Source organism: Vidua macroura, chromosome 4 (assembly GCF_024509145.1).
Source record: "Vidua macroura isolate BioBank_ID:100142 chromosome 4, ASM2450914v1, whole genome shotgun sequence".
Classification (NCBI taxonomy): Eukaryota; Metazoa; Chordata; class Aves; order Passeriformes; family Viduidae; genus Vidua; species Vidua macroura.
Genome location: NC_071574.1, coordinates 27,050,014 through 27,067,442, shown reverse-complemented (window position 1 = coordinate 27,067,442; position 17,429 = coordinate 27,050,014). Strand labels below are relative to the sequence as shown.

Below are 17,429 nucleotides of genomic sequence, written 5' to 3'. Positions count from 1 at the left end.
GAGCTCAGTGCTACATGTAGCAGTTGTTCTCAGACTGCAGATTCTACAAGGTATCTGAATTTCAGGCACTGCATTTCTCCCCTCTGACCACTCTGTGGGCCCTGGGACTATTGTCTTAATTTTTTATTGCTCTCTACATTAGATCATTGGTGCCGTCACATAGCCCCAGGCCAATCTCTCTGACTTCCTCCTTCCTTGAGGCTAATTAGTGGTTGCTGCTGTGGTTTCTGTCACCCTCTGGCTGCCTGCCTATATGTGATACAAGAAACATTGCCTTTGTTATCCAGCACATGCTGGACTCATCTAGTCAGTTTGAGCCAGACACATTTGGTTAACTCTCATTTATTGAGGTGGTGCCTTGGGTACGTTAACACCAGCTGTTGTGTATTGTGTAAATCAGAATTCTGGGCAGAATATTAACTAGAGAGACTAATGGCAGCGCCACAGTAAGGTGGTACAGGTGCCTGCTAGTTTGAATATTGTTATAAAGGGAGTGTTCTGCACTACCCACCTGTGGTTCTGCTCTCCCCATCCTATCCATGCCAACTTCTGTGTTCTCATGTGGAAAGGAGCCACAGAGCTCAAGTAGTTGTGTGGTTGAAAATTGGATTTTCAAAGGTATTTTGTAGAAGCTTTTTTCTTCTCAAATGTCTTTGCTGAAATACAGTACTTCCCCAGTAACTGAGTTTTGGCAAGATGGAAGGGTGCCTAAACCAATATTCTTTTATTTTAAGGTGGGTTTGTGTTTTTTAGTGACTTGGATAATTTCTTTAGTGATTTAAAATTTATTCTTTTTAGGTAGGGAGCAACTGTAAATTGGCTACAGAAGAAGAACCTGCAGAACATCAGAGAAGTAGCTACTAACTCAGTGGCACTTGGCTGAAATCCTTTCCTAGAGAGCAAGGCAGTATCTTTCAGTGCTGAATACGTCTGTACTTCCAGCTTATAAAGTTACTTTCTCAGGGACCTTCTTGCCTGTAGGCTGATACTTGTTCTAAGTGTGTAGCAATGATCTGAACACCACAGTATGCCTATCTTTTTCCTAACTCAATATAAAGGTATCATATATAGTTCCTGAATAAATATTTGAACTATATGATTTTATGGTAAAGAATCATTTGGACATATTTCTACTAATCTTTAATTTTTGAGATTTAAGATGGTTTAGGAAAGAAGTGTAGAGTTTTTTGACCTTTTTTGCAGAATGTACAATGCAGTAAGTACCAGAAATCTTATTCAAGGAAACATATCTTCAAAATTGGTGGAAACTTGCCTAGAATAGAGCTGAATTTTTTTAGAGACAGAAATGCTGATTCAGATTCAGAGGGGAACTCTCAAAATCATGATTAGAATTTTTTTTCCTTCTGTACAGTAATATCTTAAGGGAAGAGAGAAAATTCAGACTTCTGATGTTAGTGGGGTTCTGTATCCAGCTCCTGTAATCCTTGTCTGTAGGCCTGTATAAATGTTTTCCTTTGCTTGCTTTGAGATGCTGAGGGAGCAAAGTACAGAGAGCCTCTAGGTCTTAACCACACATCCTGTACATGACAAATGAGCACGTAGGTTATTTCCATTTTGTCAGGAGATCTGTCCTGCACCTGTGCAAATGATGGCTTGGGAGGTGGATCCAGAGTAATGCACTGGGTCAGCACGTGGCAGTGGATCAGGCTGGTATTACTGAGGCAGCATGTCTGGATGTTTTGCAACACTTTTGTCTGCACTGCTGGTTCCATTTAGAGATATCAGTTCAAATTCTTTTCGGTGCTGAAAAGCTTTAAAAGTGACAAAAGTTTTGAGTAGTCCTGAGGGACCATATTGACTCCATGTATGGGACTCATACACTGAAAGGTTTCACAGAATTCAGGAATAATACCCACAGCATGAATCACTAATGCCATTGCTGAGTTGCTGGGATCCAGCCATGATTCCTGCATTTCTTGAATGTCGCCACTACATCAGCTTCTCAGGACATTTTGTCCAAACACCGGGAGGTTGACAGGCAGGTCCATGTTTGGCCTGCAGCATTACTTACACTCTGGTGCTGTCAGTGGTGAAACTGTATAGTGTGGACTCAGAGCTGACTATAGGTGACAGCAGGTGTTCCATTACTCACTGTCTGATAACTCTTTTCTTGCCTCAACCCCTGCTGACCAACACAATGCAACATACTATTCCACTGGATCTCTGATTGAATCTGTTTGTGGCACACAGATAATGCTCTCTAGGTGCCTGAAGAATGCTGGAGGGGCTTTTTACCAGCTCCTTGAAAGATCCATTAAGGTATTGTGATTTTCTGGTTTACTAAAACTGGATTCCCAAGCATGGAGCAGCAGCTGCTGATGAACTAGTCCTAGTTTGCTCTTTTGCAGTATGTTGATCAAATATCTCAAGCTGCTTTGCTCACATCATATTTACCAGCATCATCCAGAGTCTGTGACAGTTGTGCCTGGGGCCTGGAGAGGTTTTACAAACAACCTAGAATAACAAAGCAAAAATCAATTAGGAATCTGGAATTGTCTCCTTCCATGATATTCTGGCCTCAGTGTGTGCAAACAGCACATCACATGGATGGTCTGCAATGAAGACTTCATAAAGGTAGCCCACTTTGAAATTTTTAGGGCTGTTGGTGCTGCACTCTGCAGACTTTGCAAAGACAGAAGAAGCAGCTTCTTGTCTTGTAGACATCTCTCAGGTGATTTTAATGCCTGATAGTGTGACCCCTCTGAGCAGGATCTGTAGTGGAAAGTTATCACTTTACGGTATTTAAAATATTCACGGTTTATATATGTGCTTACCTTTGGGATAGCTGTTTGTAGTTAGTTATATTTGTAGAAACATAGATATTTATTTCTGAAAATATATTAATACACAGTAATTTTCAGGGTTTTTTTTATATATGTTTCAATTCAAAGATTACAACAACAGGATTAAGAAATATGTACTGGTTTTTAATGAATCGAATCAAAACCCTCAAAGTTAACAAAAAACAGCCAGTCAAACAAACAAAAAAAACCAACCAGTATATGCAGGTTTTATTTTTTCAACATTAAAATATTTTAAAAAATAAATTGTTCAGATGTTTCAATGTTAAGATCTACTTCTCAAAATTATATATTATTGCATTTTTTTTTTCCTATAAAATGTGCATCTCAATATTTATGACCTTTTCCACAGTGGATCATGTTTAAACAGTGAATTTTGGTTGGGGTGCAAGGCCCAGAGTGAATTCTTTCTTGTTCTTTATCCAGGACTGTTTTATAGACTATACCATATTGGTTATTTTCCCTGTTTTGTGAACCAGACAATGCTGAATGAAGATGCTATATCTTTCATAGGATCATTTTGGTTGAAAGGGACCTCCAGAGGTCATCTGGTTGAACACCCCTGCCATGTGCAGGGATATCTTGCAAGAGCAAGGGACCTTGCACTTTGGCCCTTTGGAACCTCATGAGGTTCCCAAGTACCCACTTCACAAGTTGGTCCAGGTACCTCTGAATGGCATCCAGTCCCTCAGGCATCTCAGTTCCACTGTCTGTGTTAATGATGAAGACATTGCAACCAGCTGCTTAATGTTCAAGTCCTTTTGTCCATTGTACAGAGTGTTACAAACCTTATTCAGAAACTGTAGGTTCAAGTATGTATATGGGCAGTTGTATTTTATTTATGGTACCTCAGATACTGTTTTTTATTTGTTGCATTAATAAGAGTAAGCATTGGGAAAACATCTTGGACCACACTGCATTCTGTGGTAGCTGAGTAACCAAAAGATATTTGGAAGCCAAAAGACTTCTTTCTAGTTGTGAATACAACTGGGAGCTATTGCTGTGAATGACTTCCGTCACTGTTTCAAATTTTAAAGGTCTTTTGCCCTAGTGGATGTAATATTTGATCTTTGATCTAATAAATGAAGTGGGATCCTGTTGAGGGGCCTGTTAAACGTAATGTGCCATTCTACTTGCATGCTCCTATTGCTGTTTTGTTAAGAGGGTTGGCTGTTCATATCTTGATTTTCTCAAATATATTGCACTGTAATAGTCTGTAAGTTTGTTTAGCACCTGTTCAGGATAAAGTGCTGGCAGGGTGCACAATAGAAATTGCTTTATAATGTGACCTATGAAAAGGCTGTAGAAACACATTACAGTGCTTTGAAATTGGCACAGTCCTGTGCCATTCCAGCTTGCTTCCAAGAAAAAAATACCATTGACTCTGGCAAGATAATGTGCCCAGATATGAAATCCATCACCTTAAACAATGAGAAGCTGACATAGCATTGTAATTGTACCAGTGTGGGCATTGTGCCCAGCTGCAGATGTCTTTAGAGTTCATTGCTTTAGACAGGAATAAAATCCCAGTCTGCACGTTTGCACGTGGCTGTTGTGGAGTTGGCATGAGCTCCTGAAGAAGAGAGCTGGCTAATGAGCAAATAGTTATGCCTCCTGTAGTGATAATGTTAAGTCACTGATGTGAAAACACACATAGCTATCTGGGCTTATACAAACTATTGCTCTGGAGCAGGTGATGTTGAGATGTGGCCTTTTCAAGTTCTTTTACTGCTTGGTAAATGATCCCTCTTATTAGCACTAGTGATTTTTGAGAAGTAGATCTTGACATTGAAGTATCCAAACAATTTATTTTTTAAAAGATTTTAATGATGAAAAAAGAAAACCTGCACATACTGTTTTTGTTTGTTTGTTTGTTTGTTTGATTGGCTGGATTTTGTTTGAGGTTTTTGTTTTGATTCATTGAATACCAGTACATATTTTCTAATCCTGTTGTTGTAAGCTTTGAATTGAAACACATTCTAAAGACTGCTGTGATAAGGTAGAAACTGTACAATTTAATTTCAGAAATACACACAATACTGTGAGGAGATTGAGTATTTTCAGGCTTGAAATGTGGATTAGTGTATTAATAGTATGAGCATTCTAGATAGTAGGTGTTGGCCTTGCACTGACAGAAAAAGTAATAAACATAGTAATGTAATATTATTCTCATATGTAATAATCTTATTAAACAAACCTTCCAGATTCAGCTCATTATGATTTGTGAATACAAACCACTTAATCTCTTCTCTAATGTAATAGTTTGGATATTGGGGGAAGTAGGGACAATCCACATTGGAAAACAGAAGGTAGGTTAGATGCTTTTAATGTTTTTGCATATGATTTTGCAGTAGGTGGCTGATCTAAGAACTGATAGTAAATCTTATATCTCCACATGCAAAGCATAGAAATTGTAAATACTGAGTGATGCATGTTCTAATTTGAGCTTTTAGCTTCTATATTTTTCCAATTCATGTGTTGATGATATGATCCTGAGAGCCAAAATAAGTGATTCCTGATAGAAGGATAATAACAAATTACTGCAAAGACATTAGGGGTACTGAAAAGTTTCATAATATTCACATATGCAGCAGGATTCTGATTTAGATACCATTTTCAGTCTCAGTTTCTTTAGGCTGTGAAACTGAGTTTTTGTCTTGACGGAGAAGGTAGTTTGAACTCTGGTAAGAATTTTTGGTGTAGTCCTCAAAATGCTTTGTTGCTGTGCTGATGTGACAGTAACGTTACAGTTGTGTGCTTGTTGGATTTTCATTACTTTAATTAACAAACCCCAACAAGGAGCTACTAATTTTGAACACTACATATTATATCCTTTAATCAAAAATTGCCATTCTTCTGTCAGGTATTAACTGAAGAAGTTTTCAACATATGGTTTGACAATTGGGAAGACAGATTGACAGTTGCTTGTGATGCTGTACAAAATGTAAACATGGGTTAAGAAGGATTGCAACCCTCAATCTGACTTTTTTTGGTAATTCACTTATGTGACAACATCTTGAAATTGAAAAATTAATTACATAAAAAAAGTGTGAATGCCTATGCACGTCACTGCTATGGGATGTCTTGGCAATCTCATGCAAGGAAAAAGTATTGAGATAATGTTGGTCAACTGGCTAGCATTTTTATTGTTCAAGTATGCTGTGAGGACTGTCCAGATGCCCTTAGGTCTCATGGAAAGCAAAGAAGTATCTGGAAGATGGTTCTAAACTGAGTAGCAAGCAAAAATGAGGTAGTCCAGAAAAATGAGACTGATCCTTACTATGAGTAGGTGCTGGCTGCAGGAGGCTGTGATGACTCTCTGGATTTCAGGCAGAGGGTGGAACAGAAACATCCTTGCATCCTTACTGTAATGAAAGATCACTTTGTCCTCCTGTATGCTGTTTTCTACCCTGTTTTGTCTGTATTTTGTCAAATATGTCTATATTTGTCTATATTCCTCCACTTCTTAGTGGAGGAATGACACATTTGTAGTCATGGCTAAAGTTTTCAGCTCTCCGTGATGTCTTAAAAACACAGCGATAAAGATTTTGCATTGCATGCTGAGCAAATTACTTGGGTACCAGTGCTAATTCAGTGCATCTTGATTTTCTGTATGATAAATTCACTGTGTGGGAGAACTGCACAACAGCATTGAACAAGCTCTTGGAGTTATTTATGCAATTTAGAAGACTTTGGGAGGTAATTTCATTAGTCCCCTGCTGATCCTGCTCTGAAAAATCTGTATTAGCCAGACAATATAAATACATGAAGATTTACACAAGCTCCACATACCTGCAATTTTACTAGTGCTAGGACACTGTTTTCCATATTCAATCTGTTTCTTCAAGCAGAATTAATAACCTTGTTTTCCTCAAGTATTTACATAGATTGCATACGCATACATACTTTAGCATAAAATAATTGGAATGCAAACTTCCTGATTATGAAGAAGAAATAATGACTTAATAGCCTTAACATCTATAGCAAAACGCTTCAGAGGAAATAAGTTTTTGCTGTGCATGGCAGTCTGAGAAATGAGGCAGCTACTTATGAATTTGTTGTCTCAGTGTTTCTTTTTTTTAGATCAAAGGTATCTATTTTTAACTTACTTTTTTTTTTTTTTTCATTTATTGAATGGGGAAAGTTACATTACTGTGCTTCATAACATGAACTCATTCTTATTTAAGATGGGCAGTGTACCAGTGGCCCTCCTAGTTGTGGTGCCAACAGCAACTGGGTTTTACTTAAGCATTTTGTTCTCTAGATCTCAAGTGCTTAATAGAGGAAATTGTAATAACCTGTGTACTAAACACATGTTTTTGTCTTTTATTTTTTGGGTTTTATTTTTTGAGGAAAGTTTTCTTACATCTTGTTGTGCCTTAGAAGAAAGTAAAACATCTCACTGAAAGCCTGAATAATCAGAATCAGGGTTTGATCATAGGGTGCTAGTTGCATTTACTGATTGTTCCATAAGTGAAGAAGCAATCTGTTTTGTTGGCTATTGTGATAATGAGAACCGAAAAGGCAGAAAGCTTCTCTCCCTCCTACCTTTCCCCACCAAATGTTTGATTTTAATAGGTAACAGGCTGTTAAACCACCAGACTCAGTATCTGGGTGTCAAAGTACTCTTCGTGGGGAATTCAGCAAGAGTTTCAAGAGCTTAAAAATAATAGGCCATCCCTATTGAACTCTGATTGAGCCTCTAAGTGAATCTGTTTCAGATTTCTGTCTTCTCATCTCTCCTCATCGAAAAGCAGTTTTAATGGTACTTGTCTTACATCAGGAACTAATACAATTAATTTTGTTCCTTTCCACAGGAACTAATACAATTAATACAATCTTTCAAAAGGATAGATCAATAGTTAAAAGTCTGCCTTTATCAAATAAGTTGCCCTAATTTTAAATTGTTCATACAATTGTTGCCTTTAAGATTTCTCATGACAGTTTCTGAATCTGTCTGTCATCTAATTAAATTAGGCTTCTTTAGACTAGAGACTCATATTCACTAATCATGAAATTTTTAGGGGATTTTACTGTGTGGACCACAGGAAGGGGCTGCCTCCTCTGGGTCTGCCAAACCTTGCTTCCTTTGCTGTGTGTGTTTGTGCACTGTAGCACTGTCTGCTTTGTGGCTGTATTTGAAAGGCCACAGCAAACAGGAGGCTTTCCAGTGCCTTTTCACATGGGTAGGCTTTTCGCTGATTGCATTCACTATCACTTTAACTAGGGTAGATATTTTAGTATTAATTCAGCACTGATGTTTGGGCTTTGATATTCAGCAGATGGTCATGACCTTGTAGTAACGTCTGAGAAATATTGCCAGAGCCCCTAGCATGCTTGCTTGTGAGTGGCATCGAGGAGTTAGTCTGTCTCTTTATCCAAGAGAAATTATTCCAATTGCTGTCTGGCTTGCCAAGTAGGTTTATATGCAAACTGTAACATGTTCCAAACATCATTGCCAAGTTAGTGTTTTGTTCAGGAACATATGAGTTCATGTCACTGATTTTGGGATCTAAGTAAAGCTGTAGCTTTTTTTTTTTTTTTTTTTTTTTTTTTTCCCTGCCTGAGACCTCTGTGCAGATGTTTTCCCAAGAAGAAGACTGGACACTTTCAGCAGGTCTGTGGCTCTTGCTAGGACATGACTCACTTCCTGACTCAGTCCTAAAGTTTAAACTTTAAAAGAAGATTCTTTGATTACTGCTTAACCTTGACAGGGGTTACAAGTGCAACTTCCCATTATATGATGAATATAGCATTTCCCTGCCTCTAGTAAAATGCAACACTTAGTCATAGCAAAGTGCTAATGTTTAACTTCTTGTAAGTTCTACTCTCAGGATATTTAGGTACAGCACCATATAAATTTATTAACTCTGGACAGCATTTTAGATGTAATGTAGAGCCTAGTGCTTTTCAACATTCCCTTCTTTTAAGGCTGTGTTAAGTCATGCTGTCTAGTTTCACTAAGAAAGATGTTTGTAAAAAGTAGTTTATTCCTTTTGTGACACATTGCATATGTCACATCTGGGCAGGTTAAGACTGTAACTCTTGCTCAAACATCTGTACAAGGAACTGCCTTCCATTATGGTCAGCTCCCTGAAGGTTCGGTTGTGATGCTGAGAGCCAGATTTTCAATAGTTTTGCACATTTCAGACTTGTTGCAGCTTGACTTGTAGGTAAAAAGCCATGATCTCATTGTTTCCAAGCTTGTTATGTGTTATTGTCATTTCACTTCCAATGTTACTGCAACTAGCTGGTGGTGGAAAACTGCAGTTGTGTTTTGTAGATAGAAGACCAAGAGCAGATTACCCTGTTTTGTAGTGAGAGGTGTTTCCTTTGCACTCATGGTTTACACTCATTCCCGCCCATGCATGGGTAAAAATTAGAAAAGTATGCTGCTATTTATGATTTGATTAACTTTATTGACTTCAGGCCCAACTTTTACTACATACCTAGTAGTAGGTATGTAAAAACTTTGTTAATGTCTTTATTTTACTTTCTGAAAATACTGTGAGTAAATTTTGCACCTAATCTTCCTACATAAATAGTAAGTTAGTGTAACTAGTGTGTTATTTATTATCTTATTTACAGAGCACCATATGTAAACTATTATATGTTAGAAGACAGTTAGTTTTGCAATATATTATGAAGAATATCCATGACATGCTTTTTGTTTGAAACTCTGCCAAATCTCAAGATGTTTCTTTCAAATTCAGCACTTGTCCAAGTAAAAGCCCCACAACTTCAGGGAAGATTTGCCTCAGTCAAAGCTGATAAGACCCTCTGGAATTGCCTATAAAGTAGAAAGTTCTTCTGTCTGTGTACTTGACTCTGAGTGTATATTTGTGTGTCTGGCAGTCTAAAATGATAGCTCAACTCAATGTGCTTTGCTTGAGATGGAATTTTTTTACTTATTTATGCTGCTAGTTCATTTTCTTTGTACGAGTAAAGAATGAGCTATATAAATTAATATGAACAGTCATTAGATTTTTGGAGTCTCTTATTATGTCACGGGAAGGATCTTGATAAAAGAAAAGGGCACAGGTTCCACCTGTGAAAAGGCAATAATAGAGTGGATTAAGTTCTTTAAGTTCAACGTGGGGTTACAGTTGGCTGACAAAGTTATAGCATTGGATGGTTTCCAAGCTACCGTAGATACAGCTGGTCTCAGAGAAGCAGCTGAGAGCATCCATTCTCTTGTGCTCCTTTCTGCAAGTTCTCCATATGTGGGATGTGTACTAAGATTTACATTTTTATGAGAACATTTTTGAAACTTAAAAACAATTGAAAAAAATAGAATGAAACAAGTCACTACAGTGGTATGAAAGACTTTTATGCATTAATTCTTTAATCTTACTCTGAGCCTAATGTAGTACAACTTCCCTTGGTTATCGTATTAAATTATGAAAGAGACCTGCACAGCAAGAATAATCCAAGTTCTAGTTGTTTTGGCATCTGCTGGAGTCTTCTTTTATTGTCATTATGCATTGCACTCACATCTCAACCTGAAGTAATGTCCAGTGGCTGAAAGACAAGCTGCTATATTTCATGAGTGTAATCTCATGAGAGTGTTTAAAGCATGGGAGATTGCCCTTTCTTTGAAGGCTTTTTTTGGGGGGGGGGGGGAAGTTTGCTATTGGAAATAATCGAGACTGAGGAGCAGGATGTAGCCCAGGATAATAAAAATATTTTACTGGTGTCTGTCAGGTTGAATATGCATCTCCTTGGAAACCAAAGCCTGTATTACTGCTAAAGTTCACAGGCAGCTGGAAGATGTAGATCAAAGTGAATATATTGCTTCCTCTTTATAATTTTTGGTCTTTTTTGATTGTGTACCTCCTGTGTTATATTCAGGCAAAATATTTGGAAGCATTTGTCTGCAGTTTATTGTTTTCCCCTTCTATAGGTGAATGGTACATCATGAAAGGGATTTTTTTTTAGATTATACAGGAGAAACTGTTTGCAGTTCAGGAGTAAGGCAATCCAAGCACAATTTTTATTTATGTATTTATTTTTGCTTGTAAGCAATAATTGTGCTGCTTTGCTGCTGTTATGCAATAGAGACTTACTGAACCTTTTAAAACCACTTATTATTTTTTGTAATTAGAACTAACTTATGCAGCTGTCACTAAGCTCCTCGTCAGATGATATATTTATTATGTTAGAAATGAGAGGAGGCACGTGAGTAAGACTTTGAAAGGAATATGCACTGCTCAGGGTAGGGTTTTATGTTTAAATGGGTGATCAGCATGTGTGTGAGACCAAGATGATTGCAGTACCAGTGCCTGACTAGTTATGTGCTGCCTTTAATCCTGTGATATTGTGTTTCATTGTCTCCCAGTACACTACTGTCACAACTGAAATAAAAACCCTCTGAATTCAATGAACACTTTAATCTGTCATCATAATCACGAACTCTTGTCAATCATGGCTTAAAAGTTAAGCATGCGGATCAAATCTGCAGTAAGAGGAGACACCTGGACTCCACATTGTAAGTGGAGATAGTCCAGGATGCTAAAAATTGGTTTCATTTGCGTTGTATAGTTTTTACTGAATACGGCGTTGATGTTGTTGTTCTTCGCCTTTAAAAACCTGGAAAGGTTACGTAGTGACTTTTCAGGAGAAAATTTTTAGAATAGAATGAAACTGATATGACAAATTATGTGATGGGAATTTTACTTGTTTGTGGCAATACTTTGGATTTTAGGTTTGCTCTTGAGCTGAGAAGAAAAATCAGAATACACAGAAAAGTTGAATACCTTATAAAAATATCCCAAGTTTTACAAATGCACTAAAACTGAAAGAGACCATAGTCACTTCAAACCACTTTTATTAATTAAAATCTGTACTTGCTGAAAATTGTAGCAAAACTCCCATTTTATGATGAGCATTCAGAGTAATCTCAATTGCGATCCTTAGATAATTTTATTTTCATTACTGCCAGTGAAAATAACATCACCAATTGTGATCAGTGTTGTGAGGACCTGACATATTGTTGTCAGCATTGCCTCTTCCCTGTCATTGTGAGACTGGGTTTTCAGTGGCTTACCTTTTTGCCAAAATGCTGCTGCAGTCTGTTGTTTTTTCTTTTCAAGCAGGACCAGATGTTTAAGAATGAAAGCTAAAGGAAATATATTCTGGCTTTACCTCTTTTTTGTGAATTAGGTCTCACATAGCTGTAATTTGGAGTGAAAGACTGAGATTTAACCTTGGCTGATATCAGGTCTGTGTGACCTTCTGCTATTGTCATGTGTGGTCAAAAGATGGCAACCCAACTTGCACAGAGTTAGAAGCCTTGGAAAAATCATTCTTTTCATATGCTAAATATATCCCATGTTTGTACTGAGGTGAGCTATCCCAGCTGTTCCAAAGCAAAACAGCAGCCTGTGCTTCATCTACCAAGAGTTCCGAGAGTGTGTCTAATCCTGGTGTGGGTGCTTGAGCAGGACTTTTGTCCAGCTGTTGCACCTAGCTTGCTGCTGTACTGGGCCTGGCAGCTGAGAGGCACATGGCCAGCAAGGAAAAAGAATGCCAAAAAAAAGAGCAAAACAAGCAAACAAAATCAGATTGATGAAATGTGAAGGGAAAAGGACATGAGGAATGTGGTGGGAAGTTACAGCAGAAGGAATAATTTTTTTTAGGACTTGTGAGGAAGTAGAAAAAGCCTTTTTAAGTCTACCATGGTATGGGGATTTCAGGTCTTGTGTGGCCCACACATCTAAGCCTAATGATCATACTGCTGTGACATGGAAGAGGTGTCCTTTTTTCTTGAGGAGAGAAGAGATGTAAACACTTGGTTGAGGAAGCTTTGAGGCCATGGGTTTCCTCAGGTTAGAGTGAGCCTTCAGAGAAAGGAATGACCAAAGTCTCCCATGCACATGCAAGGCCATGAAAGGCGTAGATGAAAAATCACTCAGACACACAGGTAGCATTGAAGCCACAGCTGGGATGGATGGCTGCTCCCTGCTACTGCATGGAAAGGTAGCTGCCATTCACTGGGGTTGAGGGAGGTACTGACTGCCGTGGAGAAGTCCTCATTTCACAGCTACATGACCTGGAATGCTGCAGTCCTTCTCAGTCCTTACCTGAAGCTGGTGTTACTCTGTAAACAGCAGGGAAGGAATTACTCATTCTTGGTGATTATTATTTGACTCTCTACTTGAGCCCTGTTGCTTCCAAAGCACTGCATTTGAGAAGGCTAATGTGTTTGCATCGTTGTTTTAATTATTTATTGTTGTTCTAATTATTGTTGTTCTAATTGTTGTTCTAATTATTTATTATTTTCCTGATGGCAGAACTTTGACACTGAGATGTAATGTGACTTCCTAAAGGTGGATGGAGGATTAGCTTTTAAGGACTTCTGATTCTGAGGATTTTGCTTTTATATGACTGCAATTGTACCGTGTAGTTACTTTACCATCTGGCTGGCTGTGTGTCCTCAAAAAGAGTCTAAATTTCTTTCTAAAGTTAATTTAAATTCTGTTGAGGCTGAAGAATAATTTAATTCTGATACCTTATTTCTTATTTCATCCACGTTATTATCTGAAAAAGTTAAAGGAAGCTTACATTGGTTTTCTCAATATGACATATGCTTTTTGCATCATAGGGCCAACTATTGATATGGCATGATAATAATATAATGGAATGGCCAGTTGAAATGATAATACTTTCATGCCTTGCTAGTATAGAATAGCTATCCCTACACGGTTCAGCTGTCCCTCAGCAATATTTGTCAGCCAGGTGATAGCAGCTATTTCTGTGTTTGCAAGACGACCATGTGTGCTTGGAGTGTTATGTGTTCATTAAAATAGTTTAACAGCCTTACCAATAAAATTTAGTCTGTAAGAACCATCAAACTGTTCCAGCTCAGGCTACTGGAATCTATTTCAAACTACTTAGGCAAAGTAGATCATAATTATATCTGGATACAAATGCTGGGATCTGATGTGCATAATTTCATTGGTTGCCTAATAAATGTGAATCTTCACCTCTGACAGTATTTTAATTATCATTAGTTACTTGTGTTCTGCCACAGCTCTGTGGAGATGCAGTAACCTGTAAAAAATGCAAAGTTCAAGAATCCATTCTTTCTGCATGGTTAAGTCTTCCTAAAATGAGCTCACATAAGCAGTAGTGTTTCTTACCCCAGTCCTTCTACTATTGAACAAAAAAGAGAGAATGTCATTATGATTGAATTTTGGAACTGTAACACACTGTGAGACTTCGGTGATTCAGGAAAGTTTTGATATATTTATGATTAGGTCAGTGAAGGCACTCCTAAAACTACAGCTGTGGCCAAGGACATGGCCAAAGCATTGGAATACAAAGGGATAAAGTTAAATGCAGAATTTGCTGTAGCTCTGTTAGGGAAACCAATGGTTCCACTTTTGCTGTTCCTACAGAACATGACAATAATATAAAAATGCAGAGAAAAAAACGGTGGGAGGAGGATTTGTAGACAGAGCAACTTGCTCTCACACCTCTTACCTGTGTTAATAAGGTCATGTGTGGTATCTGTAGAAAGCAGATAACCCGCCTTATATTGTGGCTTTAAGAGAAGATACATGCGCCTGATATTTTATATAGTGTTTAATGAACTCAGGCTTCAGGTTGGGGTGGGAACTGGTAGCCAGCAGAGCGTCTAAAGGGGTATATCCATTAAGAACTCAAGCATCTAGCCCCAGGGAGCAGCACCAGAAGCATTCACAAAGTTCTCAGGCGGCTTCAACCCAAAGAATTATCTGAGGGGTTGGCAAGGAAATCGTGGCTTCAGACGTTTCAGAGCCTGAATCTGAAAAGAACCTAACAGGTGTAATATATTCATGCCAGAAAACTGTACCTGTGAGGAGTGCAGCTGGAGGGAGAGAGAAGTGGAAGTTGTGTGGTGTTTAGGGAATGCTCAAAACCCAGGATTACTGTGAACTGTTGACTGTAACTGTTATAGAAGGAAAGCATCTTTGGATTTGCAGGTGAGATGGAAAACAGCTGGTTACGAGCGGTGTCCCTCACAGCTCCCTCTTGGAACTGGCTCTTTAGTATCTCTGTCAGTGGCATAGACAGCAAAATGTAGTGCACCCTCAGCAAGCTTGCAGATGGCATGAGCTGAGCAGTGCAGCTGACACAACAGAAGGACAGGATGCCATCCAAGGGGACATGGACAAGCTGTAGAAGTGGGCCCACAAGAGCCACATGATGTTCAACAAGTCCAAGGGCAGAATGCTGTACCTGGGTCAGGGCAATCCCATTCTCATGTGAGTTGAGACCCAGAGAAGAACTCATTGAAAGCAGCCCTGTGGAGAAGGACTTGGGGATTCTGGTGGATAAAAAGCTGGACATGAGCTAACAGTGTGCGCTCACAGCCCAGAAACCCACCTGTCTCCTGGGCTGCATCACGAGAAACAAGGCCAGCACTGTGGCCAGCACTGAGATCCCTGGCATAAGGATATGGATCTCTTGGGTTGCATCCAGAAGAGGCCACCAAGATGGTCAGAGGGCTAGAAACCCTCTCCTGAGAGGACAGGCTGAGAAAAGTGGGATTGTACAGCCTGGAGAAGAGAAGACTCTGTGGAGCCCCCATTGTAGCCTTTCAGTACATAAAGGGGGTTTATGAAAAAGAGGGAGAAAACTTTTTACGCAGGCAGACAGTGCTAGGACAAAAGGCAACAGTTTTAAAGAAAAAGATGAGATTTAGATTAGATGTTAGAAAAAAAATTATTTACTGTGAGGGTGGTGGAACAGATTACCCAGAGAAGCTGCAGATGCTGCTTCTCTTCCAGTGTTCAAGGCCAGGTTGGATGGGGCCCTGAGCACCTGATTTAGTGGGTGGCATTCCTGCCCATGGCAGGGGGATTGGAACTAGATGATCTTTAAGTTTCCTTTCAAGCCCAACCTTTCTGTGATTCTGTGAAAATATATATATGTGTGTGGGCAGGTCTGGTTATTTTGCAGGGGACAATAATGGGATTCTTCCTCAGTGGCATCTGGTACTAGTGAAATTATGTTATGCTAGGTGTCTCTAATCAGGTGGTGTTTAGCATGTACAGAAATGGTACAAATCTGACCTAGGGCAGTCAGATTGCTTTGCTGTGGGGATCAGACAGACTCACTTTTGACATTTCCTCAGCCAAGTTGCATAGTAGGTTCTGACAGGTATCCAAGCCATGCAATGCAGTGATGCTTCACGGTGAGCCAAATAGATGATGTACTGTGTGTGAAACAATGGATGTTATTTATCCAGCCAGGACTTGAAATGGTGTAGATAATTTTATGAGGTAGGAAGTTCAGGCAGGCTGTCACAGAGAGACTGAGGTACAAAGAAGACTGACATATCAGGTGGAGTGGTTATGCAGAGTGTGAGGAAAGAGGAATCCAAGTTTTACATGAGTTAAAAAAGCTGAGAAAAGAGGGGAGAACAGAAAAGGCTGATGAAGTAGCCTGGAATAAATCCATGCAGAGTTTATATGAACATGCTCAGCTTTTGAGATAGAAATCTTCCCACTGATGGCAGTGCTGTGAGAAGGGACCACAGGGTGTCTGTTGAATGTCAGGTTGCCCAGGCAGACATCCACTGGGTGTGTGTTCAGCCCACTGGGATGTTTCGGTGCTGTTTGCTGGAGGTGGTGACCATCCTGACAGGTGGAGGCTGGCAGGATGGGGCACTCAGACAGCATTACCTGCAGCCACCACACTGCTCATGGCATGTGTATTTCACGGGAGGAGGTGTCTATGCCGCTGACAGGCTCAGCAGCTGCCGCTCTGCTCTGCTCCCTACCTGCAGAGCTGGTGCCCTGACAGCTCTGAGGCTGAGGTGCCAGTTTGCTGGGGAGGCTCTCCTCTCCCTATGAGCAGTGAGGGGTTGGCTCCCTTCAGTGCCCTGCTCCTTCCTGAGTCAGTTTGACAGGCAGAAATGTGAAGTGGGATAAAATGATGACAGCTGGGTTGTACTTTGGAAGTGGAAAGGAAAAAGTTGGATCCATTTACAGTTTGGAGTGATGGAGCTTGAAATGCAACCAATAGCAGTTATTTTACCAGTGTCAGAGTTGAATCAGAAAGGATGGTTTGGTTGGTATAGTTCAACTGATTTCTGGATATTTTAATCCAGATGATTTCAGCAAGACTGACAGTTTCATGACTAACGATACTGAAGTAACTCTACTACCTTCAGCAAAGTTGCTCAGGATTTATTCGGAGAATGTAGTTGTGTTAATTCATTTTTTCTGACTTGACAAGCAAAAATTCTGTGTTCCTGTGGCCTTCATGTGAAATGGGATGTCCTTTGAAATAGCCAGGAAAATACTCTTTTTCTCAGGTGCACGTGGAATACTTGTTACCTTTTACAGTAGCTATGTGTATGTATGCAACAACATATGAGTGATGGGCTGGGCATCAGTAAAAGAGGGAGCAGGGTTCTGTAGTCTGCTGTTATTCTTAGGTCGGTGCATGGTTTGGTGTAGCTCTTACTTGAAATGACAATGAATAACTTCTGGAGGTTGTTATAATCAAAGATATTTCTTTTGATTTGATAATGTCACTGTAATTCTTTCCAAAATTAGGAGAAACCTGACATTCTAGATCAGCTGGTGACCAAATGGCCAAGCATTTGATGTTCCT

At 39.3% G+C, this 17,429-nt stretch overlaps 1 protein-coding gene across 1 annotated transcript in view; it reads left to right on the top strand.

The window, feature by feature from the left end:
• The window catches only part of COL25A1 (collagen type XXV alpha 1 chain), a 297,981-nt gene that overhangs the window by 135,236 nt on the left and 145,316 nt on the right, over positions 1 to 17,429 (top strand). The window lies entirely within an intron of this gene.